The 12,405-nt window shown below is 46.4% G+C and overlaps 1 protein-coding gene across 1 annotated transcript in view; it reads right to left on the bottom strand.

Annotated features, from left to right (window-relative positions):
- The window catches only part of LOC139424533 (regulating synaptic membrane exocytosis protein 1-like), a 91,070-nt gene that overhangs the window by 58,555 nt on the left and 20,110 nt on the right, over positions 1-12,405 (bottom strand). The window lies entirely within an intron of this gene.

The following is a 12,405-nucleotide window of genomic DNA, read 5'->3' as shown; positions in this document are numbered from 1 at the left end:
TTGTTCACAAACACAAACAGACCCCACAGAGCCCCAGGACAGAAACACAATTAGGCCTAACCAAATCATGAGAAAACAAAAAGATAACTACTTGACACACTGGAAAAAATTTACAAAAAAACTGAGTAAACTAGAATGCTATTTATTTGTCCCTAAACAGAGAGTACACCGTGGCAGAATACCTGCCCACTGACTGACACAAACTTAAGGAAAGCTTTGACTATGTATAGACTCAGTGAGTATAGCCTTGCTATTGAAAAAGACCGCCGTAGGCAGACCTGGCTCTCAAGAGAAGACAGTCTATGTGCACACTGACAACAAAATTAGGTGGAAAATGAGCTGCACTTCCTATCCTCCTGCCAAATGTATGACCATATTAGAGGCACATACTTCCCTCAGATTACACAGACCCGCAAAGAATTCGAAAACAAACCCAATTTTGACCTTAAGCACAGTTTTTCACTGCTGGACAAATAATAATGATGGTGAATATGTTAGATTTAGCTATGCTTGCTATCAACAACCACTTGTTTCAATAACATGTTCTGAAAGTGTGGATGACTGCATTACTTCAGTTTGCAGGGAAACAGTCAGGAACCAATTAAAACAACAGATGAAAGGAGTGTATCTATCTGTGAATAAATCACACCATAAAAAACACGAAGTCGAGACTCTTCACTCCTTCCCCCTCTCTCGGCCTCTGCTTTCCCAGGAACCAAAATAACTCATTTGTGAATTGCAAATGAGTCCTTGTGAAAACTGAAAACCCTTCCCACATTTCCCTCCCCAACAATATTGTCAAAGGACATTAGCATATGATTTCACTCGTTTACAGGACCCAGCCAGTCTATTTAATTACCGTCGTGTGTGCTTGTGTGTTTGTGTGTGTGTGCCTGCGTGTGTGCGTGCGTGAGAGAGAGAGAGAGAGAGAGACAGAGAGACAGAGACAGAAAGAGAGAGAGAGAGAGAGAGAGAGAGAGAGAGAGACCTGATAACTTAATTGACAGTCAAACTGGTCCTGACCTGTCTTCAGTAAAGCCAGAGGACAAAGGTGTCTCTCTAGTCTAGCCATTAAAGACTTCCCTGACATCTGGCATAACAAGGGCAGACAGGATATACCCCAAAACACATTTCTGGAGGGAATATGCCAGTACATGACTCAATTTACTGCATTCCAGGTGCTTGCCCTTTTCAGATAACAAAATCTGTCCTTTTTCCAAACCAAATAAATATTAACTGAGACGTTTACACAATTGAGAGTGTTTACCCAACTGAGACTGACATATGACAATAATATGACAATAATATTGCAATCTTATGATAACATGTCATATTATTAAAATACGATTGAATAAGACAAGTCACCTGTTTATGCGGAACACTGCCATTTCCTTGTGTGTATAGCCTATGACCTCAGAATGTGTAACAGGACGAACACACAACTCCCGATCTGATGTCGACAACACTGGGTCGTAGAAATCATTTAACAGTCTTCCACCATGTGCTGCTCATAGCACCCAAGAAAGGAAGAGTTATAAGTTGCCAGAAATACTATTTAGATAAGACTTTTCACACCCTTAAAATGGCAATTCAGGTTTTCTCAAAATGGCTTCAGAATGACTGCATAGAAGTTTCTGGAAAGATCCCGTATTCATCCACAGGAAGTCTCTTCAGAAAACTTCAGAAAACAACTCTCTACATATCACACATAACGCCTCTTCATAGGTCCCCAGAAAGACTTCATAAAGTCTGCTGAAAGAGCGTAGAAGTAGCAGGTAAGTGTAGTTAATGCTACACCTCCCGGTCTACAGTCCGTCCTCATGCCTAGCAGAGATATAGCAGACTGCGGTCCAGGAGAGCTGGAACAGGGAAATGACTTGGGACGATCTTGGCTTGCCAGGTGCCATCACACATCGAGATTAAGCCATGACGTGAATGTCAAGGTGACAATGACATTACCCAAGACTGGATCTAGGCCAGAGAGGTGACAATACACACACAGATTGGCCAGGTGATACCACAGAGATTATGCCATGACGTGAACATATACCTAAGGCTGTTATAACCACCTTCAAGGTGACTTTGCTGCTACATAAGGCTGTTATATCTACCTTCAAGGTGATGTTGCTGCTAGATAAGGCTGTTATGACCACCCTCATAGGTAATGTTGATGCTACATAAGGCTGCTATGACCACCACAAAGTCCCTCTTCAAGGTTAAGGATCCAAAGGCCATCAAGTTTGAATGATATGAGACTACACATGAATGTGTTTCAGAACAGTTTGTGTTGTACATTTCTTAATGTAGCAAGCTATTTTTAATTTAAAAAGCTGTGTGAAGGACTGTTTGAAGGTTGTTCTTAACATATTATAGCCTTGAGGCCCTACGTCAAAGCATCAATGAAATCCTCATATCAATTCAGCATCTGTGATATATGAAATATAATCCGCTGTTGTCATCATAACACATGGGGACAAATCTACAGGTGATGATGCTCAAGTCAATGATGCTCTTTATCTATATGACAAACTAGGAAGTAATGCGAAGCGAGCGTTGTCATTGGTCGGTGGTGGCACTGAATTGACCCTTGAGTGGAATCTGTCAGACCAATCGAAGTCCAGCGCCTGAGGCAACAACCGGCGCCATGGGAACACCTGTCAGAAACAGAGAGTGCACGGCCTGTAGTCATGGAAAAACTGCCCGCATTAACACCCTGGTGCCATGGTGTGTCAGAGAACCAGCTGTTAGTGTTCTTAGAGAGGACAGTAGATAACAACTTGGCTTTATCTGACTAGGGGATTGATCTTTCTCTAAAAGGCAGGGGTTAGCGTCCAGGTAAATTTAGGGGAAAACAGATTTACTTTTATCTGTCAGGGGGAAATGAACATTACATAATAAACACTGAAGTTATATCAAAATGGGAATTGACAATTCCAAACCAAACCACCCAGACTCTGTTTGGAAAGCAATATGCATGGCATGCTCCCCTGAAGCACCGAACTAATTAAAGAAAACTACTATTTGAGTACGAACCATAAATAAATTAAATTGTTTCTGAAGCATACAGCAGTATTTGTGAACAGCTTTGAACGCCAGGCATGGTGTCTATGACACATCTCTCCATGGTGGTGAGCTGCAGACTACAGACTCACCCATGAACACACAGTGGAGTGAACACAGCCTTGCAATATGTTCGCCGTGATGGGGGGAATAGAGGACAGGAATGTGCTTCAGAAACAACGGCTGCATCCCGATTATCCACCCTTATCCAGAAGTGTGCACTTGCACACTTTCTCACATGGACTTCACTTAACAATGGTGAAACTCCCTCCAGTCAATGCTTTCACCAATCAAATGATTTTACATCCATTACAGAGAGTGTGCAAGTTCACAATTCTGGAAAAGGGTGTGAAATTGGGAAGCAGCCCCTTGTAGTCTGATACGGTTCTGGGGTTGGCTGGGGGTCCCTTTGCCCCAGAGCATTCTGGGTGGGCAGCATATGGGTCTGAACCCCGCCCTGTGCAACTGGGTCCTGGACCTCCTGATGGCCCGCACCCAGGTGGTGAAGGTAGGAAACATCACCTCCACTCTGCTATTCCTCAACACTGGGGCCCCACAAGGGTGCATGCTCAGCCCCCTCCTATACTCCCTGTTCACCGATGACCATATGCATCTCAATCATCAAGTTTGCAGACGACACAACAGTAGTAGGGTTGATTACCAAATATGACGAGACAGCCTACAGGGAGGAGGTGAGGGATCTGGGAATGTGGTGCCAGGAAAACATCTTCTCACTCAACGTCTACAAAACAAATGAGATGATCTTGGACTTCAGGAAACAGGCAGAGGGAGCACCCCCATATACATCGACGGGACCGCAGTGGAGAAGGTGGGAAGCTTCAAGTTCCTTGGTGTAAACATCACTGACAAACTGAAATGGACCACTCACACAGACAGTGTGGTGAAGAAGGCGCAACAGAGCCTCTTCAACCTCAGGAGGGTAAAGAAATGTGTCTCTTCACCTAAAATCCTCACAATTTTTTACAGATGCACAATTGAAAGCATCCTGTCAGGCTGTATCACAGCCTGGTATGGCAACTGCACCACCCGCAACTGCAAGGCTCTCCAGAGGGTGGTGCGGTCTGCCCAACACATTACTGGGGCAAACAACCTGCCTTCCAGGACACCTACACCATCCGATGTTACAGGAAGTCCAAAAAGATCATCAAGGACATCAACCACCTGAGCCACTGCCTGTTTACCCCGCTATCATCCAGAAGGCGAGGTCAGTACAGGTGCATCAAAGCTGGGACCGAGAGACTGAAAACAGCTTCTATCTCAAGGCCATCAGACTGTTAAACAGTCATTACTAGCACATTAGAGGTTGCTGCCTATAGGCATAGACAAGAAATCACTGGCCACTTTAAGGAATAGAACACTTGTCACTTTAATCATGTTTACATATCTGGCATTACTCATCTCATATGCACAGTTGAAGTCAGAAGTTTACATAAACCTTAGCCAAATACATTTAAACTCAGTTTTTCACAATTCCTGACATTTAATCATAGTAGAAATTCCCTGTCTTAGGTCAGTTAGGATCACCACTTTATTTTATGTGAAATGTCAGAATAATAGTAGAGATAATGATTTATTTCAGCTTTTATTTCTTTCATCACATTCCCAGTGGGTCAGAAGTTTACATACACTCAATTAGTATTTGGTAGCATTGCCTTTGAATTGTTTAACTTCGGTCAAACATTTTGGGTAGCCTTCCACAACCTTCCTACAATAAGTTGGGGGAATTTTGTTCCATTTCTCCCGACAGAGCTGGTGTAACTGAGTCAGGTTTGTAGGATCCTTGTTCGCACATGCTTTTTCAGTTCTGCCCACACATTTTCTATTGGATTGAGGTCAGGGCTTTGTGATGGCCACTCCAATACCTTCACTTTGTTGTCCTTAAGCCATTTTGCCACAACTTTGAAAGTATGCTTGGGGTCATTGTCCATTAGGAAGACCCATTTGCGACCAAGCTTTAACTTCCTGACTGATGTCTTGAGATGTTGCTTCAATACATCCACATAATTGTCCATCCTCATGATGCCATCTATGTTGTGAAGTGCACCAGTCTCTCCTGCAGCAAAGCACCCCCACAACATGATGCTGCCACCCCCGTGCTTCATTGTTGGGATGGTGTTCTTCGGCTTGCAAGCCTCCCCTTTTTCCTCCAAACATAACAATGGTCATCATGGCCAAACAGTTCTATTTTTGTTTCATCAGACCAGAGGACATTTCTCCAAAAAGTACGATCTTTGTCCCCATGTGCAGTTGCAAAACGTAGTCTGGATTTTTTATTGCGGTTCTGGAGCAGTGGCTTCTTCCTTGCTGAGCGGCCTTTCAGGTTATGTCGATATAGGACTCCTTTTACTGTGGATAGAGATATTTTTGTACCTGTTTCCTCCAGCATCTTCTCAAGGTCCTTTGATGTTGTTCTGGAATTGATTTGCACTTTTTGCACTTTTTTTCTGTAAACAATTGTTGGAAAAATGACTTGTGTCATGCACAAAGTAGATGTCCTAACCGACTCGCCAAAACTATAGTTTGTTAACAAGAAATTTGTGGAATGGTTGAAAAACGAGTTTTAATGAGTCCAACCTAAGTGTATGTAAACTTCAGACTCTCTCTCTCTCTCTCTCTCTCTCTCTCTCTCTCTCTCTCTGTCTCTCTCTCAATGTGTCTCTCTAACTCTCTCTCTCGCTCTCTCTCAATTTGTCTTTCTCTTGTGTAAATAGTTAAATAAACATAAATATGGGTTGTATTTACAATGGTGTTTGTTCTTCACTGGCTGCCCTTTTCTTGAGGCAACAGGTCTCTCTCTCTCATGATCTATCTCACTTTATCTCTCTCAAACCTCCAACCATCTCTTTTTTCTAGGCTCACCTTTTAAAACTCTCACTTGACTACTCAGTCTACATAGTTTTGGGTTTGCTATTGATGACTAAACCAGCCAACTTCCTTCCAACTCCCTCTTGTTGCACCCTCCAGAGAGAATGACATTATTACAGCATTCCAAACACCCATCCAAAGGGGAAAAGAATACAGCATTGATCGTTCATGGCCTGTACATCCTACCCAGGAATTATTACACATCACGTCACATTCCTGTCTCTCCTGGGAGGTATGCTGAGTGCAGGAAGCATGGTGTTTCCCCCATTATGCCAGCCTTGGAGTAGGCACAAGGGGAGCTATTACACACACACACACACACGCACACTGCTATTAGACAGAGGCTGTCATAGTGGATTATTAGAGGCAGCTAACTGTAGTGAACTGGCTGGCCTCTGTCTCGGACTATGGAAGTGGAATCTCATCTCCAGCAGAATAACCATAGAGGAGGACCTACAGTCCAGATGTGGGATAGCCCTGGCACACACACAAGCACACATACTCACGGCTGTGTTTGCGCTGGGGGCCTTCTATATTCAGCTCACCATGTAGAAGGAGTCTCTCTCCCTCCGCCTCTCTCTGCCTCTCTCTGCCTCTCTTTCGCTCCATTCATCCATGGTGAGTTGTTAATTAGCGCTGCTATGAATACATTGCCGGAAGAAGGGGGTGGTGTGTGTGTGTGTGTGTGTGTGTGTGTGTGTGTGTGTGTGTGTGTGTGTGTGTGTGTGTGTGTGTGTGTGTGTGTGTGTGTGTGTGTGTGTGTGTGTGTGTGTGTGTGTGTGTGGAGGAAGAGGAGAAGGGTGTGTGTGTGTGTGCGTGTGTGTGTGTGTGAGTGTGTGTGTGCGTGTGTGTGTGTGTGTGTGTGTGTGTGTGTGTGTGTGTGTGGAGGAAGAGGAGAAGGGTGTGTGTGTGTGTGCGTGTGTGTGTGTGTGTGTGAGGAGGAGGAAGAGGAGAAGGGGGTGGGTACTATTTCTCTCCCTCCAGCTGATTCACCAGACTAATACCTAGCAGGCTTCCTCAGTCTGACAGGATGAGAAAACAGTCTCTCTCTCTAGTCGTGGGCAATGGACTAGATGCACCGCTGACCTCCCTGACCTTTGACCTCGCCATGGAAACAGTCATTAGAGATCAAGCTGATGTAATTGATGATGTAATTGATACAGCTTTTGAGGAAGAGCGGTGTGGCTGGCTAGAAATAATTGAATCCGTTATAGAACCAATTGTCCTTTATAGTTGTGAGGTCTGGGGTCTGCTCTCCAACCAATAATTCACAAAATAGGACAAACACCAAATTGAAACTCTGCATACAGAATTCTGCAAAAATATCCCTTGTGTACAACGTAAAACACCGAATAATGCATGCAGTGCAGAATTAGGCCGATACATGCTAATTATCAAAATACAGAAAAGAAACGTTGAAATTCTACAACCACCTAAAATGAAGCGATTCCCAGACCTTCCATAACAAAGCCATCACATACAGAGATATGAACCTGGAGAAGAGTCCCCTAAGCAAGCTGGTCCTGGGGTTCTGTTCACAAACACAAGCACACCCACAGAGCCCCAGGACAGCAAAACAATTAGACCCAACTAAATCATGAGACAACAAAAAGATAATAACTTGACACATTGGAAATAATTAAAAATAAAACAGAGCAAACTAGAATGTTATTTGGCCCTAAAACACTGTGACTGGCCCAAACTTGAGGAAAGCTTTGACTATGTACAGACTCAGTGAGTATAGCCTTGCTATTGAGAAAGGCCACTGTAGGTAGACCTGGCTCTCAAGAGAAGACAGGCTATGTGCACACTGCCCACAAAATGAGGTGGAAACTGAGCTGCACTTCCTAACCTCCTGCCCAATGTATGACCATACTAGAGGCACATGCTTCCCTCAGATTACACAGACCCACAAAGAATTCGAAAACAAACCCAACTTTGATAAACTCCCATATCTACTGGGTGAAATAACACAGTGTTCCATCACAGCAGCAAGATTTGTGACCTGTTGAACCAGTGAAGAACAAACACCATTGTAAATACAACCCATATTTATGTTTATTTATTTTCCCTTTTGTAATGTAACTATTTGCACATCTCATTTGGAACTTCTTCGAGTGTAACATTTACTGTTCATTTGTATTGTTTATTTCACTTTTGTTTATTATCTACTTCAGTTGCTTTGGCAATGTTAACATATGCTTTCCCATGCCAATAAAGCCCTTTGAATTGAGAGAGAGAAAGAGGGAGAGAGAGAGAGGGAGAGAGAGAGAGAGGGTGACAGAGAGAGAGACAGAGAGAGAGAGAGACAGAGAGAGAGAGAGAGACAGAGAGAGAGAGAGAGAGAGACAGAGAGAGACAGAGAGAGAGAGAGAGAGACAGAGAGAGAGAGAGACAGAGAGAGAGAGAGAGAGAGAGAGAGAGAGAGAGAAAGACAGAGACAGAGAGAGAGAGAGAGAGAGACAGAGAGAGAGAGAGAGAGACAGAGAGAGAGAGACAGAGAGAGAGAGAGAGAGAGAGAGACAGAGAGAGAGAGAGACAGAGAGAGAGAGAGAGAGAGAGAGACAGAGAGAGAGAGAGAGAGAGAGAGAGAGAGAGAGAGACAGAGAGAGACAGAGAGAGAGAGAGAGAGAGAGAGAGAGAGAGAGAGAGAGAGAGAGAGAGAGAGAGAGAGAGAGAGAGAGAGAGAGAGAGAGAGAGAGAGAGGAGAGAGAGAGAGACAGAGAGACAGAGAGAGAGAGAGAGAGGAGAGAGAGAGGGACAGAGAGAGAGAGAGAGAGAGACAGAGAGAGAGAGAGAGAGAGAGAGAGAGAGAGACAGAGACAGAGACAGAGAGAGAGAAATATGATAAAGAGGAGCTTGTAGGGAAGAGAGAGTGAAAAAGGGAAGGAAGAAATGTAAAAGGTGCCGTGTCCCTTGAACCCATCAACCCATTGAGAAAACAGGGGACAGACACACACAGAAAGAGAGGAATGAAATGAAAAAAAGAAGAGAGAATCCTTGCCCGAGATGGAAACCAGCGTGGGCCTAGAGCAGTGGAGGAGAGGAGAGGAGGAGAGATGCATCCGGAGTCATTCTATAAATAACCTCTTGAGGAGTAGAGGGGAAGACAGGAGAGGAGGACAAGAGGGAGATGAAAGGATGGAGAGATGGAGAGAGAAGGATGGGGGCACAGACAGTCGGGGGAGTGGAGTGGAAGACAGGAGAGTAGGAGGAGGAGACGAGAGGGGGGTGGAGGGAAGAGAGAGAAAGAGGGATAAGGGCACAGACTGGCAGATCACTCCGGTAAACAGACCAATACAGCAAGTCATCTCATCTCATGAGACCGACCAATCCGGTGCGATCCCTGGGCTAACGATAGAGAACGTTAGGATGTTGACAGGGCTGTTATTGATGTTGTGAGTGTTTCACTCTGTATTTATAGACCAGAGCACCTTTTTGGCATGGACTCCTCTTTTTCCCTCTCTCTCCTTGTGTCTATCGCTTTAGCTCTCTTTCTCTCTCTCTCTGTCTCTCTCTCTCTCTCTCTCTGTCTCTCGCTCGCTGTCTCTCTCTCTCTGTTTACCCATGTCTATCTCTATAACTCTCTCATTTCTCTCCCGTGGCTGATTGTCTCACTGCTTTCCTCTCTCTATTTCTCTCGTGTCTGAGTGTCTAACTGCTTTCCTCTCTCTCTCCCGTGGCTGAGTGTCTGACTGCTTTCCTCTCTCATTACTCTCCCGTGGCTGAGTGTCTGACTGCTTTCCTCTCTCATTTCTCTCTCGTGTCTGAGTGTCTAACTGCTTTCCTCTCTCTCTCTCTTCCGTGGCTGTGTCTCACTGCTTTCCTCTCTCTCTCTCTTCCGTGGCTGTGTCTCACTGCTTTCCTCTCTCTCTCTCTCCCGTGGCTGAGTGTCTCACTGCTTTCTTCTCTCATCTTTCTCTCGTGTCTGGGTGTCTAACTGCTTTCCTCTCTCTCTCCAGTGGCTGAGTGTCTGACTGCTTTCCTCTCTCATTACTCTCCCGTGGCTGAGTGTCTGACTGCTTTCCTCTCTCATTTCTCTCTCGTGTCTGAGTGTCTAACTGCTTTCCTCTCTCTCTCTCTTCCGTGGCTGTGTCTCACTGCTTTCCTCTCTCTCTCTCTTCCGTGGCTGTGTCTCACTGCTTTCCTCTCTCTCTCTCTCCCGTGGCTGAGTGTCTCACTGCTTTCTTCTCTCATCTTTCTCTCGTGTCTGGGTGTCTAACTGCTTTCCTCTCTCTTTCCCGTGGCTGAGTGTCTGACTGCTTTCCTCTCTCGTTACTCTCCCGTGGCTGAGTGTCTGACTGCTTTCCTCTCTCATTTCTCTCTCGTGTCTGAGTGTCTAACTGCTTTCCTCTCTCTCTCTCTTCCGTGGCTGTGTCTCACTGCTTTCCTCTCTCTCTCTCTTCCGTGGCTGTGTCTCACTGCTTTCCTCTCTCTCTCTCTTCCGTGGCTGTGTCTCACTGTTTCCTCTCTCTCTCTCTTCCGTGGCTGAGTGTCTCACTGCTTTCCTCTCTCTTCCGTGGCTAAGTGTCTCACTGCTTTCCTCTCTCTCCCGTGGCTGAGTGTCTCACTGTTTTCCTCTCTCATTTCTCTCTCGTGTCTGAGTGTCTAACTGCTTTCCTCTCTCTCTCTCTTCCGTGTCTGAGTGTCTCACTGCTTTCCTCTCTCTCTCTCTTCCGTGGCTGTGTCTCACTGTTTTCCTCTCTCTCTCTCTTCCGTGGCTGTGTCTCACTGTTTTCCTCTCTCTCTCTCTTCCATGGCTGAGTGTCTCACTGCTTTCCTCTCTCTTCCGTGGCTGAGTGTCTCACTGCTTTCCCCTCTCTCCCGTGGCTGAGTGTCTCACTGTTTTCCTCTCTCTCTCTCTTCCGTGGCTGTGTCTCACTGCTTTCCTCTCTCTCTCCCGTGGCTGAGTGTCTCACTGCTTTCCTCTCTCTTCCGTGGCTGTGTCTCACTGCTTTCCTCTCTCTCTCCCGTGGCTGAGTGTCTCACTGCTTTCCTCTCTCTTCCGTGGCTGAGTGTCTCACTGCTTTCCTCTCTCTCCCGTGGCTGAGTGTCTCACTGCTTTCCTCTCTCTCTCTCTTCCGTGGCTGTGTCTCACTGCTTTCCTCTCTCTCCCGTGGCTGAGTGTCTCACTGCTTTCCTCTCTCTCTTCCGTGGCTGTGTCTCACTGCTTTCCTCTCTCTCTCCCGTGGCTGAGTGTCTCACTGCTTTCCTCTCTCTTCCGTGGCTGTGTCTCACTGCTTTCCTCTCTCTCTCCCGTGGCTGAGTGTCTCACTGCTTTCCTCTCTCTTCCGTGGCTGAGTGTCTCACTGCTTTCCTCTCTCTCCCGTGGCTGAGTGTCTCACTGCTTTCCTCTCTCTCCCGTGGCTGAGTGTCTCACTGCTTTCCTCTCTCTCCCGTGGCTGAGTGTCTCACTGCTTTCCTCTCTCTCTCTCTTCCGTGGCTGAGTGTCTCACTGCTTTCCTCTCTCTCTCTCTCCCGTGGCTGAGTGTCTCACTGCTTTCCTCTCTCTCCCGTGGCTGAGTGTCTCACTGTTTTCATCTCTCTCTCTCTCTTCCTTTTTCTCTCAGTCTGTCACGAGCTCTCCATCAGATTGCTCTCTTTCCTCTATCTCTCCTTCTTCCATTTTCTCTCTCTCCCCATCTTCTCTCTTATCATCAGGGGTGGCTTGGACCAGAAATCGTCTCTTCCCATTGTATTGCTTGAGGCCCCCACATCAGCCCATTGCATTGCTTGATGCCCCCACACCAGCCCATTGTATTACTTGAAACCCCCACACCAGCCCATTGTATTGCTTGAGGCCCCCACATCAGCCCATTGCATTGCTTGATGCCCCCACACCAGCCCATTGTATTGCTTGAGGCCCCCACATCAGCCCATTGTATTGCTTGAGGCCCCCACACCAGCCCATTGTATTACTTGAAACCCCCACACCAGCCCATTGTATTGCTTGAGGCCCCCACATCAGCCCATTGTATTGCTTGAGGCCCCCACACCAGCCCATTATATTGCTTGAGGCCCCCACACCAGCCCATTGTATTGCTTGAGGCCCCCACACCAGCCCATTGTATTGCTTGAAGCCCCCACACCAGCCCATTATATTGCTTGAGGCCCCCACATCAGCCCACTGTATTGCTTGAGGCCCCCACACCAGCCCATTGATAACTTGAGGCCCCCACACCAGCCCATTGTCTTGCTTGAGGCCTCCACACCAGCCCATTGTCTTGCTTGAGGCCCCCACATCAGCCCATTGTATTGCTTGAGACCCCACACCAGCCCATTATATTACTTGAGGCCCCTACACCAGCCCATTGTATTACTTGAGGCCCCCACACCAGCCCATTGTATTACTTGAGGCCCCCACACCAGCCCATTGTATTACTTGAGGCCCCCATACCAGCCCATTGTATTACTTGATGCCCCCACGCCAGCCCATTATATTGCTTGAGGCCCCCACAC

This window comes from Oncorhynchus clarkii, chromosome 13 (assembly GCF_045791955.1).
Source record: "Oncorhynchus clarkii lewisi isolate Uvic-CL-2024 chromosome 13, UVic_Ocla_1.0, whole genome shotgun sequence".
NCBI lineage: Eukaryota > Metazoa > Chordata > Actinopteri > Salmoniformes > Salmonidae > Oncorhynchus > Oncorhynchus clarkii.
This window is presented reverse-complemented; position numbering and strand designations above follow the sequence as displayed.